This window comes from Ranitomeya variabilis, chromosome 4, assembly GCF_051348905.1.
Source record: "Ranitomeya variabilis isolate aRanVar5 chromosome 4, aRanVar5.hap1, whole genome shotgun sequence".
In the NCBI taxonomy this organism is placed as follows: Eukaryota; Metazoa; Chordata; class Amphibia; order Anura; family Dendrobatidae; genus Ranitomeya; species Ranitomeya variabilis.
The window spans coordinates 227,972,205-227,990,802 of record NC_135235.1 but is presented as its reverse complement, the minus strand read 5'-3'; the positions used below and the strand labels follow the sequence as shown (position 1 = coordinate 227,990,802).

Sequence of the window (18,598 nt, the reverse complement as noted above, 5' to 3'; positions counted from 1 at the left end):
CGCTGCACATACATGCAACAGAAAATTGACCATGTCTTGCCATCGGGCAGTAATGGAGTGGAGTGGGCTCTGCAGCACCAGGGTGAAAAGGGCGCAGTGGAATGAACCTACTTTTGAATTTTACAACAATGTAGCAATTTTCTCTGCACAGTAAATAGGAGTCGCTTGTCATAAAAACCCCATCTGGGGGGGTCTGGTTAGAGGGTCATCCACCAATATTGGGTTTCTGGTTCCTCTTTAATGAAAATATCCAAGGGATTAACTAAGATTAGAAAAGAATGGTGTCTAGTTTCCAGAAACTGTGCCACACCGGCCAGTGGGTTATGTCTGTCATTGCAGCTCAATTCCAGTGAACTCAATAGAAGTGAGCAGCAATACCAGAGACAACCTGTGGACTAGAGTGGCGCTATTTTTTTTTTAAAGCAATATTTATATAATTATTGACAACTCCTTTAAGATTAAGTGTCATAGGGCAACTTCCAGGTGAAATGTGCAATATTTTACTTATTTTTTTTATTTATTTATTTTTTGGTTAGTATTTGGGTAATTAATACTTTTTTTTTATTTTTTAGATTAGACGGTATCACATTTTATGCTGGGTATCTGGACAGATTTGCACGGTGCAGGTAAGAGCGCAGTCTCTTTATCTTCCACTGTGTGGTTGCATGGCTCCACATAGTCACAATGATACAATGACACGGGAAGGGACCTTCTGCTCGACATTGACAACGTTCTCTGTAAATGAAATTCATTTTGTTATTTTTGTCTTTGATGATTTATAACAGAATCCTAAATCCAGAATCCTGATCAAATAAATCCCCCGTCCTCCGCTCGACCGCGCCAGACATGATTCTATCAATTCTAATGGCCAATCTTGATATTAATTAAATAGGTCTAGAATTGAGGAAGTTTTTCCTTTTCATCAAATATAACAATTAACTTTTTCATTTGGAAACCAACTTCGAGGAGTTGTCCCACGAACCAAGTACATTTTAATTAATAGATCATCGAAAAAATATTGGATTATTATAATATGTTGTGTAAGAGCAGTAAAAAGCCTATGGCCCTCAAATTTAAATTTATAATAACAAAGGATAAAAAAACATGAATAAAACAGATAATAAAGTATGATGCAAACAAATGTGCTCCCAAAAACAGTACCCACCTCCCACGCTCCCTCAATACCCCCAACAAAGAATGGTGACCTCGTCATAATATGATTCTATAACTGTAATCCTCACACAGCCCTCTGTACAGTTTAAAGGTCACAAAAAGTGCTCCATACAGTATAATGGCCCCAAATAGTACTCCATACAGTATAATGGCCCCATATAGTGCTTCATATAGTATAATGGGCCCTACATAGTGCTCTATACAGTATAATGACCTCACATAGTGCTCCATATAGTACAATGGCACCACATAGTGCTCCATACAGTACAATGGCACCACATAGTGGTCCATACAGCATAATGGCTGCACATAGTGCTCCATACAGTATAATGGCCCCACATAGTGCTCCATACAGAATAATGGCTTCACATAGTGCTCCATACAGTTTAATTGCCTCATATAGTGCTCCATACACTATTATGGCCTCACATAGTGATCCATACAGTATAATAGGCCCTACATAGTGCTCTATACAGTATAATGGCCTCAAATAGTGCTCCATATTGTACAATGCCACCACTAGTGCTTCATACAGTACAATGACACCACAAAGTGCTCCATACAGTATAATGGCCCCACATAGTGCTCCATACAGTATTATGGCCTGACATAGTGATCCATACAGTATAATGGCCTCACATAGTGCTCCATACAACACAATGGCACCGCATAGTGCTCCATACAGCACAATGGCACCACATAGTGCTCTATACAGTATAATGGCCTCACATAGTGCTCCATACAGTACAATGGCACCACATAGTACTCCATACAGTACAATAGCACCACATAATGCACCATATGGTATAATGGCTCCACATAGTGCTCCACACAGTATAATAGCCCCACCTAGTGCTCTGTACAATATAATGGTCACAAAAAGTGTTCTATACAGTATAATCCCCCACATAATAAAGTATGATGCAAACAAATGTGCTCCCAAAAACAGTACCCACCTCCCACACTCCCTCAATACCCCCAGCAAATGGTGACCTCGTCATAATATGATTATATAACTGTAATCCTAACACAGCCCTCTGTACAGTTTAAAGGTCACAAAAAGTGCTCCATATAGTATAATGGCCCCAAATAGTACTCCATACAGTATAATGGCCCCACATAGTGCTTCATATAGTATAATGGGCCCTACGTAGTGCTCTATACAGTATAATTACCTCACATAGTACTCCATATAGTACAATGGCACCACATAGTGCTACTTACAGTACATTGGCCACATATAGCGCTCCATATAGCATAAGGGCCCAACAGGGTGCTCCATATACTATGATCACTCCACATGGTGCTCCAGACAGTATGATGGCCACACATAGTGCTTCATACACTATAAAGGCCTTATATAGTGCTCCATTGTTATGATCCCAGTGGCTGGGGATCACAGGAAATACCAGCTAAGTTACTAAGCAAAGAACAAGCTCTAGGGAGGTGGTAACTGGACTGACCGCAAATCTGATCCTATCCAAACACACTAAAGGTAGCCGGTGAACGTGCCTAAAATCCTGGACGTCTCGACGCAGCCTGAGAAACTGACTACCCCTAAAGAGAAAGCAAGACCTCACTTGCCTCAAGAGAAATAACCCCAAGGATATAGGAAGCCCCCAACAAATAATAACGGTGAGGTAAGGAGAAAAGACACACGTAGGAATGAAAACAGATTCAGCAAATGAGGCCCGCTAATACTAGATAGCAGAAAACAGATAGAGAACTGTGCGGTCAGCAAAAAACCCTACCAAAATATCCACGCTGAGAATTCAAGACCCCCACACCAACTAACGGTGTGGGGGGGAGAAACTCAGCCCCCTAGAGCTACCAGCAAGCTGAGAAATCACATATTAGCAAGCTGGACAAGAAACATATTGAACACAGATGATCAAAAAATGAACAAAACGGAAACTTAGCTTCTCTTGAAGAGACTGGTAGCAAGGTAGTCAGAAGGAATCAGAATAGCACTGAATACATTGACAGCAGGCATGGACTGAGAGTCCAAGTGAGCTTAAATAGAAAACCAGCCCACAGACAACGAGACAGCTGATGCCAGTCACAACCTGCAGAAAGACAGCACTCACACAGTACCACTTGTGACCACAAGAGGGAGCCCAGAAATAGAGTTCACAACAGTACCCCCCCCCTTGAGGAGGGGTCACCAAACCCTCATCAAGACCCCCAGGGCGATCAGGATGAGCCACATGGAAGGCACGAACCAAATCGACCGCATGAACATCAGAGGCGACAACCCAGGAATTATCCTCCTGACCATAGCCCTTCCACAACCAAATACTGAAGCCTCCGTCTGGAAATACGAGAATCCAAGATCTTCTCCACCACGTACTCCAATTCGCCCTCAACCAGCACCGGAGCAGGAGGCTCAACAGAAGGAACCACAGGCACCACATACCTCCGCAACAAAGACCTATGGAACACATTATGAATGGCAAACGATGCTGGGAGGTCCAAACAAAAAGACACCGGGTTAAGGATTTAAAAAATCTTATAAGGACCGATGAAGCGAGGCTTGAATTTAGGAGAAGAAACCTTCATAGGAACATACCGAGAAGACAGCCATACCAAATCCCCAACACGAAGTCGGGGACCAACACCGCGACGGCGGTTGGCAAAGCGCTGAGCCTTCTCCTGTGACAACTTCAAATTGTCCACCACATGGTTCCAAATCTGCTGCAACCTATCCACCACAGAATCCACCCCAGGACAGTCAGAAGGCTCAACCTGACCCGAGGAAAAACGAGGATGAAAACCAGAATTGCAGAAAAAAGGCGAAACCAAAGTAGCAGAACTAGCCCGATTATTAAGGGCAAACTCGGCCAATGCCAAAAAAGTCACCCAATCATCCTGATCAGCAGAAACAAAACATCTTAAATAAGTTTCCAACGTCTGATTAGTTCGCTCGGTTTGGCCATTCGTCTGAGGATGGAAGGCCGACGTAAAAGACAAATCAATGCCCATCTTAGCACAAAAGATCCGCCAAAATCTGGACACAAACTGGGATCCTCTGTCAGACACAATATTTTCAGGGATGCCGTGCAAGCGAACCACATTCTGAAAAAATAAAGGAACCAAATCGGAGGAGGAAGGCAACTTAGGCAAGGGCACCAAATGGACCATTTTGGAAAAACGATCACACACCACCCAGATGACAGACATTCTCTGAGATACTGGAAGATCTGAAATAAAATCCATGGAAATGTGCGTCCAAGGCCTCTTCGGGACAGGCAAAGGCAAAAGCAAACCGCTGGCACGAGAACAGCAAGGCTTAGTCCGAGCACAAATCCCACAGGACTGCACAAAGGAACGCACATCCCGCGACAAGGAAGGCCACCAGAAGGACCTAACCACCAAATCTCTGGTACCAAAAATCCCAGGATGACCTGCCAACACCGAAGAATGAACCTCGGAAATAACTCTGCTGGTCCATCTATCTGGGACAAACAGTCTCTCTGGTGGGCAACGGTCAGGTCTATCAGCCTGAAATTTCTGCAGCACTCGTCGCAAATCTGGGGAAATGGCAGACAAAATCACTCCCTCTTTGAGGATACCAGCCGGCTCTAAAACTCCCGGAGAGTCAGGCACAAAACTCCTAGAAAGGGCATCAGCCTTCACGTTCTTCGAACCAGGCAGGTACGAGACCACGAAATCAAAACGGGAGAAAAACAACGACCAACGAGCCTGTCTAGAGTTCAGACGCTTGGCAGACTCGAGATAAATCAGATTTTTGTGATCAGTCAAGACCACCACACGATGCCTAGCTCCCTCGAGCCAATGTCGCCACTCCTCAAATGCCCACTTCATAGCCAACAACTCCCGATTACCAACATCATAATTCCGCTCGGCAGGCGAAAACTTTCTTGAAAAGAAGGCACAAGGCTTCATCACAGAGCCATCAGAGCTTCTCTGCGACAAAACAGCCCCTGCTCCAATCTCAGAAGCATCCACCTCGACCTGGAAAGGAAGAGAGATATCAGGCTGACATAAGACTGGAGCTGAAGAAAACCGGCACTTCAGCTCCCGAAAGGCTTCCACTGCCGCAGGAGACCAATTAGTCACATCAGAACCTTTCTTGGTCAAATCCGTCAAGGGCTTAACCATGCCAGAAAAATTAGCGATGAAGCGACGGTAAAAATTAGCAAAACCCAAGAACTTCTGAAGACTCTTAACAGATGTAGGCTGAGTCCAGTCATGAATAGCCTGGACCTTGACTGGGTCCATCTCAATAGTAGAAGGAGAAAAAATAAAACCCAAAAAGGAAACCTTCTGTACTCCGAAGAGACATTTTGAGCCCTTCACAAATAAAGCATTAGCACGCAGGACCTGAAACACCATCCTGACCTGCTTCACATGGGACTCCCAATCATCAGAAAAGACCAAAATGTCATCCAGATACACAATCATAAATTTATCCAGATATTCTCGGAAAATGTCATGCATAAAGGACTGAAACACAGAAGGAGCATTAGAGAGTCCAAAAGGCATCACCAAGTACTCAAAATGTCCTTCGGGCGTATTAAATGCTGTTTTCCATTCGTCCCCCTGCTTGATACGCACAAGGTTATACGCACCACGAAGATCTATCTTGGTGAACCAACTGGATGCCTTAATCCGAGCAAACAAATCAGACAATAATGGCAAAGGATACTGAAATTTGACCGTGATTTTATTTAGAAGACGATAATCTATACAAGGTCTCAGAGAACCATCCTTCTTGGCCACAAAAAAGAATCCTGCACCAAGAGGGGAGGAGGATGGGCGAATATGTCCCTTCGCCAAAGACTCCTTTATATAACTCCGCATCGCGGCATGTTCTGGTATAGACAAATTAAAAAGTCGTCCCTTAGGGAACTTACTGCCAGGAATCAAATTTATAGCACAATCACAATCCCTATGAGGAGGCAGGGCACCGGATCTGGGCTCATCAAATACATCCTAGTAGTCCGACAAAAACTCAGGGACCTCAGAAGGAGTGGAAGAAGCAATTGACACCAAAGGGACATCGCCATGAATCCCCTGACAACCCCAACTTGACACAGACATAGCTTTCCAATCCAGAACTGGATTATGGGCCTGCAGCCATGGCAGACCCAACACGACAACATCATGCAAATTATGCAGCACAAGAAAGCGAATCACCTCCTGATGTACAGGAGTCATGCACATGGTCACTTGAGTCCAATACTGAGGCTTATTCTCAGCCAATGGCGTAGCATCTATTCCCCTCAGTGGAATAGGAAATTCCAAAGGCTCCAGAACAAAACCACAGCGCTTGGCAAACGACAAATCCATAAGACTCAGGGCAGCACCCGAATCCACAAAAGCCATAACCGAGTAGGATGACAAAGAACAGATTAAAGTAACAGACAAAATGAATTTAGTCTGTATAGTACCAATGGTGACAGGTTTAGCGATTTTTTTTAAGCGCTTAGAGCATGCTGAGATAACATGAGTAGAATCACCACAGTAAAAGCACAACCCATTTTGACGTCTATGATTTTGTCGCTCAATTCTAGTCAGAATTCTGTCACATTGCATTGACTCAGGTCTCTGTTCAGAGAACACCGCCAGAGGATGCGCAGATTTGCGCTCCCGCAAACGCCGATCAATCTGAATGGCCAAAGCCATTGAATCACTCAGACTTGCAGGCCTGGGGAACCCCACCATAACATTCTTAATGGCTTCAGAAAGACCCTCTCTGAAATTTGCAGCCAGGGCACACTCATTCCATTGAGTAAGCACTGACCATTTCCAAAATTTTTGACAGTACACCTCAGCTTCATCCTGATCTTGAGAGATAGCCAGCAAAGCCTTTTCTGCCTGGTTCTCAAGATTAGGTTCCTCATAAAGCAGTCCAAGCGCCAGAAAAAACGCATCCACATTCAGCAATGCAGGATCTCCTGGCGCCAGAGAGAAAGCCCAATCTTGAGGGTCGCCGCATAAAAAGGAGATAACAATTTTAACTTGCTGAGCGGAATCACCAGAGGAACGAGGTCTCAAAGCTAGAAACAATTTACAATTATTCCTAAAATTCAGAAACCTAGATCTATCTCCAGAAAACAACTCAGGAATAGGTATCTTTGGCTCAGACATAGGGCTATGAACAACAAAATCCTGAATATTTTGCACCCTTGCAGCAAGATGATCCACACTAGAAGTCAGACTCTGAATATCCATGTCTGCAGCTGAGCTCAAAACCACCCAGAGATTAAGGGGATGAGAGAAGCTGGACAGACTGCAGCAAAGGAGGAAAAAGAAAAAAAAAAAAAATTGTACTCAGGACTTCTTTTATCCCACTTCATGCGATGCATAAAACACTTTTTTGGCCTGCTGTACTGTTATGATCCCAGTGGCTGGGGATCACAGGAAATACCAGCTAAGTTACTAAGCAAAGAACAAGCTCTAGGGAGGTGGTAACTGGACTGACCGCAAATCCGATCCTATCCAAACACACTAAAGGTAGCCGGTGAACGTGCCTAAAATCCTGGACGTCTCGACGCAGCCTGAGAAACTGACTACCCCTAAAGAGAAAGCAAGACCTCACTTGCCTCAAGAGAAATAACCCCAAGGATATAGGAAGCCCCCAACAAATAATAACGGTGAGGTAAGGAGAAAAGACACACGTAGGAATGAAAACAGATTCAGCAAATGAGGCCCGCTAATACTAGATAGCAGAAAACAGATAGAGAACTGTGCGGTCAGCAAAAAACCCTACCAAAATATCCACGCTGAGAATTCAAGACCCCCACACCAACTAACGGTGTGGGGGGGAGAAACTCAGCCCCCTAGAGCTACCAGCAAGCTGAGAAATCACATATTAGCAAGCTGGACAAGAAACATATTGAACACAGATGATCAAAAAATGAACAAAACGGAAACTTAGCTTCTCTTGAAGAGACTGGTAGCAAGGTAGTCAGAAGGAATCAGAATAGCACTGAATACATTGACAGCAGGCATGGACTGAGAGTCCAAGTGAGCTTAAATAGAAAACCAGCCCACAGACAACGAGACAGCTGATGCCAGTCACAACCTGCAGAAAGACAGCACTCACACAGTACCACTTGTGACCACAAGAGGGAGCCCAGAAATAGAGTTCACAACACTCCATACAGTATAGTGGTCCTACATTGTGTTCTATACAGTATAATGACCCCACATAGCGCTCCTTATAGTATAATGGCCTTATAAACTGTACTATACAGTATAATAGTCTGACACAGTGCTCAATACAGTATAATGGCCTCACATACTGCTCCATACAGTATAATGGCTCCAGATAGTGTTTCATATGGTATAATGGGCCCTACATAGTGTGCTGTACAGTATAATCACCTTAAATGGTGCACCATACAGTACAATGCCACCACATATTGCTCCATACAGTACAATGGCACCACATAGTGCTCGATATGGCATAATGGCTCCACATACTGCTCCACACAGTATAATGGCCCCACCTAGTGCTCCAAACAATATAATGGTCACAAAAAGTGCTCCATACAGTATAATGGCTCCACATAGTGCTTCATACAATATAATGGGCCCTACATAGTGTGCTGTACAGTATAATGGGCTTCAGATAATGCTCCATACAGTATATTGGCCTCACATAGTGATTTATACAGTTTAATGGCCCCACATATTGCTCCATACAGTATAATGAGCCCCATATAGTGCTCCATACAGAATAATGACCCCCACATAGTGCTCCATACAGTATAATGGCTCCACATAGTGCTCCATACAGTATAATGGCCTCACATACTGCTCCATACAGTACAATGACCCCACATAGCCCTCCATACAGTATAATGGCCACAAAAAGTGCTCCTTACAGTATAATGGCCCCCAAATAGTGCTCCACACAGTATAATATCCCAAAATAGTGCTCCGTACAGTATAAAGGGCCCCACACAAATGCTTCATACAGTATACTGTCCACAAAAATTGCTTCATACAGTATGATGGGAACCAGATAGTGCTCCATACAGTATAATGGCCCCACATACTGCTCCATACAGTATAATAGGCTCCATATAGTGTGCCATACAGTATTATGGCCCCACAGTGTTCCATACAGTATTATAGCCCCCATATAGTGTACCAGACTGCAGAGACACGTGTGTCGTAAACAGTGCCTTCCCCCCTTCCCACTGATCCATAATGAAATGCAGACAAGCCTGGATGGTTTGAACAGGTCGGTCACAGTTTATTAATTTGATAAGCAGAGAAGGGCAATTACAAGTCATAACGGGTCTCATCGCTGAAGGCCCCGTCAGTGACCGCCGGGCGAGCAAGCTGATGAGCGGTTACAAACCTTTACTCCCTCTACACTACCTCTGTGATGTAACAAGAATTATTATTATAATTTTTTTTTTTTATAAATGTTTTACCAACCGTAGCGCAGTACATTCATGAGTATATAAGGGAGGGAGGGTGGGACAACTGCTTCCATTGTCAGCCGGGGAGAAAGAGGGAAGGCACTGACCCCGGCACCTGAATTTAACCCCCGAGGGTGTGGCCGGACGCTCCTTCCTCTTTCTTCCTGTTGGTCAGTTGGGCGTCCCAATTATGGCATCACCTGGGGAGTAGTGGGAGGGGGGAATTGGGAACTGCACAGAGTTTACTTCTAGCTTTAACCCTATGTGCTCCGCAGTCAGAGGCACATTCCTTAATCAGTACTGTGCCTACCATACAGTATTATGTCCCCACATAGTGCTCCATACAGTATAATGGCCCCATATAGTGCTCCATACAGTATAATGGCCCCCATTAAAAAAATGTAAATAAAAATTAACTTCTGCCAGTTCTCCACTGCTCCGGTCTCTTCATCTTGTCTTCAGATCCTCTGCACATCTCGGTTCAGCAGGTGTGTTGTAATGACTTCAATAACACCTGCTGCACTGAGATATCAGTTGCAGAGGGTGAAAGAGGGTGCGTCAGCTGAATCTTTCTCCTCCATCATTGCTTTCAACTGTAGTGGCATCTAGGATGCCGATATTGTTGAAAGTGTGATGCTAGGTGAAAGTGCGATGCAGGGCAGGGGAATGCCTGAAGTCGCGACCTAATATACTCAGCCTGTGGGCCTGATTTTGTCCCGTAGGCCAGAGTTTGACATATAATGCTGTACATATGACAATAATTCAGGCAAAAAAAGACCTTTAATTATACTCAGCTACGGAGCGGTCCAGTCCGATGGGTGCCGCTTGCTCTTGGTCCGGTGCCTCCTTTCTTCTTGCAGTGCCATCCTCCTTCTGTGCTTGGGTGACGTCTCTTACATCATCCACACAGTGTTACCCTTTGTGCTTCGGCATAGGCTCACTCTTCTCAACCCTGCCCCCACATGGGGCTAAAAAGTGGTGGCCGTAGGTTATATTGGAAAAAAGTTGGTGACAGGTTCCCTTTAAATGGGTTTTCCCATGTCATAAAGTGATGGCGAAACACTAGAATTTACCTTTACGTTATTTTCTCCAGTGATGTTCCTTCACAATATATATCGACACAGTGCCACCTGGTCCGCGGGGGAGGTGCAACACAGCTCTGTTATAGGGAATGAAACTGACTGCATTTCACTATGCAAATTGCTTCTTCTGAGAAAAAGAGGACTTAACTCTATAGCGCCACCTGTTGGAAGTAGCGATCCTACAAGTCACAATCAACCCTCTAACGAGTCGTGCAATATGACTTAGGATAAAAGCCAAATCAGTATCTCAATTCGCAGACACGGTGTTTCGGGCTGTTGGCCCTCGTCAGTGCGAAGCATGAGAACTGATTTGGCTAGGTGAGAGGCTCTGGACTGGGGTCTAAGGGGTTGATTAGAGGGTTGATTGTGACTTGTAGGATCGCTACTTCCAACAGGTGGCGCTATAGAGTTAAGTCCTCTTTTTCTCAGAAGAGGCAATTTGCATATTTAATTTCCCAGAGGAGCATTGTACGGCAAGTAAGCCTCCTTACCTTGACAAGCCAGAGATGGTATGTCACTCTCCATAAGGAGAAACGATACCCCTTAGACCCCAGTCCAGAGCCTCTCACCTAGCCAAATCAGTTCTCATGCTTCGCACTGACGAGGGCCAACAGCCCGAAACACCGTGTCTGCGAATTGAGATACTGATTTGGCTTTTATCCTAAGTCATATTGCACAACTCGTTAGAGGGTTGATTGTGACTCGTAGGATCGCTACTTCCAACAGGTGGCACTATAGAGTTAAGTCCTCTTTTTCTCAGAAGAGGCAATTTGCATATTTAATTTCCCAGAGGAGCATTGTACGGCAAATAAGCCTCCTTACCTTGACAAGCCAGAGATGGTATGTCACTCTCCATAAGGAGAAACGATACCCCTTAGACTGCATTTCACTACACATCCAGGTTCCAAAAAGTGATGGTGAAATACTAAAATATGTTATTACTTTACGATGTCCAGTGATCCTGAGAATAAACTGGTCCCTTCTTGGTATATATCAGCACTGGGCCACCTACTCCTCGGGGGAAGGTGCAGCACAGCTCCAATAAAGGGAATGAAACTGACTGAATTTCCCAACACATCCAGGTTCCATAAAGTGATGGTGGAACACAAGCATATGTTATTACTTTATGAACTCCATTGATCTTGAGAATAAAGCAGTCCCTTCATGGTATAATTTGACACAGCGCCATCTGCTCCGCAGGGGTGGTACAGCACAGCTCCAGTAATGGGAATGAAAGTGAATGAATTTCACTACACATTCAAGTCCTTATAGTGATGGTGAAACAATAGATTATGCCAGTACTTTATGATCAAAGAGAATCTACATTATCCTGAGAATAAAGTGCTACATTCAAAGTATATATCAGCACAGCACCACCTGCTCCACGGAGGAGGTGCAGCACAGCTCTAGGAAAGGGAATAAAACTGACTGCATTTCACTACACATCCAGGTTCCATAAAGTGATGGTGAAACACTAGAATATGCCAGTACTTTATGATCAATAGAGATCTCCAATGATCCTGAAAATAAAGTGGTCCCTTCTCAGTATATATCAGCACCGGGTCACCTACTCCGCGGGGGAGGTGCAGCACCATTCCAGTAAAAGGAATGAAACTGACTGAATTTCCCTACACATCCAGGTTCCATAAATTGATGGCGAAACACTAGAATATGTTATTACTTTATGGTCTCCAATGATCCTGAGAATAAAGTGATCCCTTCATGGTATATATCGGCATAGCACCATCTGCTCCGCGGGGGAGGTGCAGCGGAGCTCCAGTAGTGGGAATGAAATTGAATGAATTTCTCTACACATTCAGGTTCCATAAAGTAATGTCGAAACACTAGAATATGACATTATTTTATGACCTCCAATATTATCGAGAATAAAGCGGTCCCTTCTGGATATATATAGAGCCCATTCTATTCTATTCACTGTCTCACATCAAGGGTCATCAAGGGTCATCATATTGAGGCATTCTAGAAGATGAACTTCAACTCCCAGCATCCCCTTAAAGATGTTCTGCCATGGCACGCTGGAGCTTGTATTTTCACGACAGATGGAGCATTGCTGTGACCCTGGGTCTATGGAAGCCCAAACCAACCTTAGTTTGGAGTTAGGGTTAACCCTAACCCTAATGAAAGTTACAGGGTTGGAACTTCTAACTCAACCTTAGTTAGAAAATCTCTTTTTTCCCATGGCATCAACTTTCTTCTTCGAGAAACTCAATTGCATTAAGACTTCCTTGGCCATGGGTTTGGACAAATAGTAGGTAGAGTATTCACCTATTGCCTTCGCTGTGCGGTGTGTGTAGTCACACAAGTCAGCCCCCATTTCCATAGGCTCCAAAACAGCTACATACACCCACTCCCATGTAATGCATCTGTTGAGCCAATTATTGAGAACCCATGTCACAGAGAAAGCCATATTGCTCGTCCTACTCATTATCATATGTAAATCTGGGCATGAATCTCTTTAAGGCCGGTAACTTGCCTTTCATGTCTATAGGAACATTTATAAATGCAGCCCATTAAAGATCTAAATGTAAAAATATATCTGTGATGTGCACGCCGCTCCGAGCCGCACCGAGCCCATCCGCAGACAATGGTTATTATGGTTTCCAGAAATAAAGTACAGCTCAGAGGCAGCAGATTTTTATTTTAGAACGAGGGTAATTGACTCTAATAATCATTTCTATTGTTAGGTGATCCAGCGGCGTCCTATAGAGCTTTTGTTATCAGACAGTTTAGAGATAACTCAAAACATCCATGCGGAAAGCTTTAATACATTCCCTGAAAGATCAAAAAGTCTCTTCATCTATAATGGTCTCGTGTAGGATGACTCTTCTTCTTGCTGCCTGGGGAGATAAATCGTCAGCCACAGTGGTCCTCAGCCTATAGGCATTAAAGAAATGTCTGACTGATTATCTAGCACTGAAAAAATGAACGGATCGCAAATTAAAAGAGCGATTCTGGTGACAGATGACCCAGAAGGCAACCAGTCTGTAAGTGGTTAAAACAAATTGCACAGGTGACCAAGAAAAAGATATGACAAGTATAATATTGTCTTCTATGTACAAGAACAAAACTGTTATAATGCTGCCCCGATGTACAAGAATATAACTACTATAATACCGCCCCTATGTACAGGAATATAACTACTATAATACTGCCCCTATGGACAAGAATATAACTACTATATTACTGCCCCATGTACAAGAATATAACGACTATAATACTGTCCCTATGTACAGGAATATAACTGCTATAATATTGCCCCTATGAACAAGAATATAACTACTATAATACTGTCCCTATGTACAGGAATATAACTACTATAAAACTGCCCCTATGTACAAGAATATAACTACTATAATACTGCCCCCTATGTACAAGAATATAACGACTATAATACTGTCTGTTGTGAATTCTGCTTTTGGGTTCCCTCCGGTGGTAGTAGGGGGTAATGCAGTTGTCCCTGGGTTGCAGTCCTGGTCAGGTGTGTCTGCTGATTGCAGTTCTGACTGGGGTATTTAGGTGTGCAGGATTCATTAGTCCTTGCCAGTTGTCAATTGTTGTTGGGAGGTGTTGGACCTCTGCCTGGTTCCTCCTGTCTTTCTGCCAAATCAGCAAAGATAAGTGTCTGGTTTTTTTTTCCTGTGGCACACATTCTGTGTGCTTCACAATTCAGTGCTATTCTTTGTGTTTTCTTGTCCAGCTTAGATTGTGTCAGTATTTTCTCAGTCTTGCTGGATTCTCTGGAGTGGCAGATATACACTCCATGTCTTTAGTTAGATTGTGGAACTTTTTGTATTATCTGTTGTGGATATTTTTGGAAGGGTTTTAATACTGACTGCCTAGTAATCTGTCCTATCCATTCCTATTTAGCTAGAGTGGCCTCTTTTGCTAAATCCTGTTTTCTACCTGCGTGTGTCTATTCTTCTCCTACTCACAGTCATTATTCATGGGGGGCTGCCTATCCTTTGGGGGTCTGCTCTGAGGCAAGATAGCATTCCTATTTCCATCTATAGGGGTATTTAGTCCTCCGGCTGTGTCGAGGTGTCTAGGGTTTGTTAGGCACACCCCATGGCTACTTCTAGTTGCGGTGTTAGTTCAGGATTTGCGGTCAGTACAGGTTCCACCGACTCCAGAGAAAGTTTTCATGTGACTCCAAGGTCACCGGATCATAACAACTGTCCCTATGTACAAGAATATAACTGCTATAATACTGCCCCTATGCACAAGAATATAACTACTATAATGCTGCTCCTATGTACAAGAATATAACTACTATAATACTGCTCCTATGTACAAGAAGATAACTAGTATAATACTGTCCCAATGTACAAGAATATAACTAATATAATACTGCTCCTATGTACAAGAATATAACTACTATAATACTGCTCCCTATGTACAAAAATATAACTACTATAATACTTCTCCCTATGTACAAGAATATAACTACTATAATACTGCCCCCTATGTACAAGAATATACCTATTATAATACTGCGCCTATGTACAAGAATATAACTACTATAATTCTGCCTCCTATGTACAAGAATATAACTACTATAATACTGCCCCTATGTACAGGAATATAACTACTATAATACTGCTCCTATGTACAAGAATATAACTACTATAATTCTGCCTCCTATGTACAAGAATATAACTACTATAATACTGCCCCTATGTACAAGAATATAACTACTATAATACTGCCCCTATGTACAAGAATATAACTACTATAATACTGCTCCTATGTACAAGAATATAACTACTATAATACTGCCCCTATGTACAGGAATATAACTACTATAATACTGCTCCTATGTACAAGAATATAACTACTATAATACTGCTCCTATGTACAAGAATATAACTACTATAATACTGCTCCCTTTGTACAAGAATACTATAATACTGCCCCTATGTACAGGAATATAACTACTATAATACTGCTCCTATGTACAAGAATATAACTACTATAATACTGCCCCTATGAACAAGAATATAATTACTATAATACTGCCCCTATGTACAAGAATATAACTACTATAATACTGCCTCCTATGTACAAGAATATAACTACTATAATACTGCTGCTATGTACAAGAATTTAACTACTATAATACTGCCCTTATGTACAAGAATATAACTACTATAATACTGCCCCTATGTACAAGAATATAACTACTATAATACTGCTGCTATGTACAAGAATTTAACTACTATAATACTGCCCCTATGTACAAGAATATAACTACTATAATACTGCTGCTGTGTACAAGAATATAACTACTATATTACTGCCTCCTATGCACAAGAATATAACTACTATAATACTGCTCCTATGTACAAGAATATAACTACTATAATACTGCCCCTATGTACAAGAATATAGCTACTATAATACTTTAATTGTGAAGCGAGTGTTTTTTGCTGCTGCATCATATTCTCTCGGTTGCAGCATCTCATGCCTCTGATATTTTCCGTTTTGGGGTGTTATTATTTTTACAAACTAAAGCTGTATTTTCTATAACTAAAATATATAAAGGAGGCATAATAGGCAGATATTACACAGAACAGCAACTGACCTTGAACACAATGCGGGGCTGTGATGGGCGATCGCCTTGACAGGGGCTTATTGTTGGTCGAGCTGTTTAATGTCGTTGTGATCCTCAGAAGAAGATTTTTTTTATTTCTGAGCACAAAGGTCGTTGTTTCTTTCTCAGTAAATCTGTGATCTTTCTGCGGTCACTGCGGTTTTATTGTGTTTTTTTTTCTCTGCCTGGTTGTCAGGATTCCTAGTAATTGGCTGTATAGTATAGCGGAACATTTCAGCTAACTTAAAATGGGATTAAACAAAAAATGTATCTTATCATCAGTTAAATGCCAGCTATTGTTCTCTGTTATCAGGCTTCTATGGCTTTTGTGATGCGGATGGTAGTGTTCTTCCTGATAAAACCCTTGGTGATTTAATGCTTTATAAAGCAAGGTCACGGTGAAGACTATAAGGGTCTTCCAGCAGCACAGAGCATTTAAGTGGAGTGTGAATTGTAAGGGTTTTTCAGCAGCACAGAGTATTTTTTGGAGAGGAGTGTTCTGCTTTTGCAGGAGGCAGTGACCATTCTCTTTGTCTGCTTGTTTCTGTGGTTTTGCATGTTTCTTCCCTTCCAATCCTTCAGCATTTTACAGCGATCCTTCCCAACCATGTACGATTGTGCAGCATTTCTCATCATATGCTTCTCATCTGTTTATTTTGCTTTCCGACGACTTCATCTACATAATACGGTGAAGTCTAACAACACCATACTGCCCTGCCAAAGTAATGATCTCCAGGCCAGAATGTGGGGACAGGAGGCACTGACAGATTTTGGGAATTGTTTTGGTATCTGACAGGACTGATACATTTCATAATAATATTGCAACATTGTAAAATCTCGGCACAAGGTTCATTAAAGGGTTCTTCCAAATCATGTGCTCTCAGTTTTCGATAAATGAAGAATTAGTAGACGGTGCCAATATACCGTAACCTTTTTTTAAAATCTATCACCTCCTAATGATGCCCAAACATAGATTTCTTTACCCTTTATTGCCACGGATCCCATTATCTGTATTTGTAAATCTATCAATCAAGAATGTGCAGATGACTCTAATGACCCGGTCTAAAAAAACCTCCCCATTGATCTTGACTGCGGATTTGTAGCACAGCTTAACTATGCTATGTGTGGCTCTGTCATCTCCCTGATAACAAATACAGATACACCCAATAACCCTGTTTTATTCATGATAGGAATGGCCCTGTCTAATTAATAGAAAACAGATGCACCTAATGACTCTATCTAATTCCTGAAAAACACATGCGGCTAATGACCCTGTCTAATAAAACATTCTCATGGCAGCCTTCATTTATCGGAAAGTTGTGTTGTAGTACATCTTCAGATGCCCCTAATAACCCTGTCTAATTCATGAAAAACAGATGAAACTAAAAACCTAACTCATGAAAAACAGATGCTCTTATTAACGCTATCTAATTCTTGAAGAAAAACATTTAACTGATGACCCTGTCTAATTAAACGCTCTCTTGGCATCTTCATTTATATGACAGTTGGGTTGCAGCACAGACAAGCTATGCTATGCTAGGCTCTAAAATTCCCTTAATACCATTTTCAAATGCACCTAATGGCCCTGTCTAATTCCTGAAAAACACATACAGCCAATGACCCTGCCTAATAAAACACTCTCATGGCATCATCATTTATGACTGTTGGGTTGTAGCACAGATCAGCTAAGCTATGCTCGGCTGTGAAAATACCATTAATGCTAACCTCAGATGCACATAATGGCCCTGTCTAATTCCTGAAAAAAGATGAACCTAATGAAGCTTTCTAATTCCTGAAAAACACATGCAGCCAATGACTCTGCCTAATAAAACACTTTCATTTATGATATTTGGGTTGTAGCACAGCTCAGCTATGCTATGCTTGGCTGTCAAAATACCATTAAAATCAGCTTCAGATGCACCTAATGGCCCTGTCTAATTCATTAACAACCAGATGCACCTTATGACTGTATCTAATTCCTGAAAAACACATGCTGCTAATGACCCTGTCTAATAAAACACTCTCATGGCATCCTCATTTATATGATACTTGGGTTGCAACACAGCTTGGCTAGGCTACACTCAGGTCTGAAAATGCCATTAATACCAGCTTCAAATGTACGTGATGTACTTAAAGTTGTTTGACTAATAAGACAGATGATATGCTTACAGTCTTGGTTAGGATTATCTCCCTGTATTTTTAATGTTTCCATTTGGGTCACATTTAGGTTCCATATACCTGTTTGCTGTTATTTGATTGTTCACAGTAATGCTACTTCTTTGTAGGGTATAACAGGGTCATTGAGGGCGAGTCGACATTGAGCAAGGGCA

At 42.3% G+C, this 18,598-nt stretch overlaps 1 protein-coding gene across 11 annotated transcripts in view; it reads left to right on the top strand.

Moving 5' to 3' along the window:
• Nucleotides 1-18,598, top strand: part of MAG (myelin associated glycoprotein) — a 95,134-nt gene that overhangs the window by 37,274 nt on the left and 39,262 nt on the right. For 8 of the 11 annotated variants that reach the window (XM_077260134.1, XM_077260135.1, XM_077260138.1 and 5 more), the window contains one exon: nucleotides 573-626. The exons of the other annotated variants lie outside the window; for them this stretch is intronic. The gene's annotated coding sequence lies outside the window, so the exon portion shown is untranslated. The remainder of the gene's footprint in view (nucleotides 1-572; nucleotides 627-18,598) is intronic. 11 annotated transcript variants of the gene reach the window in all.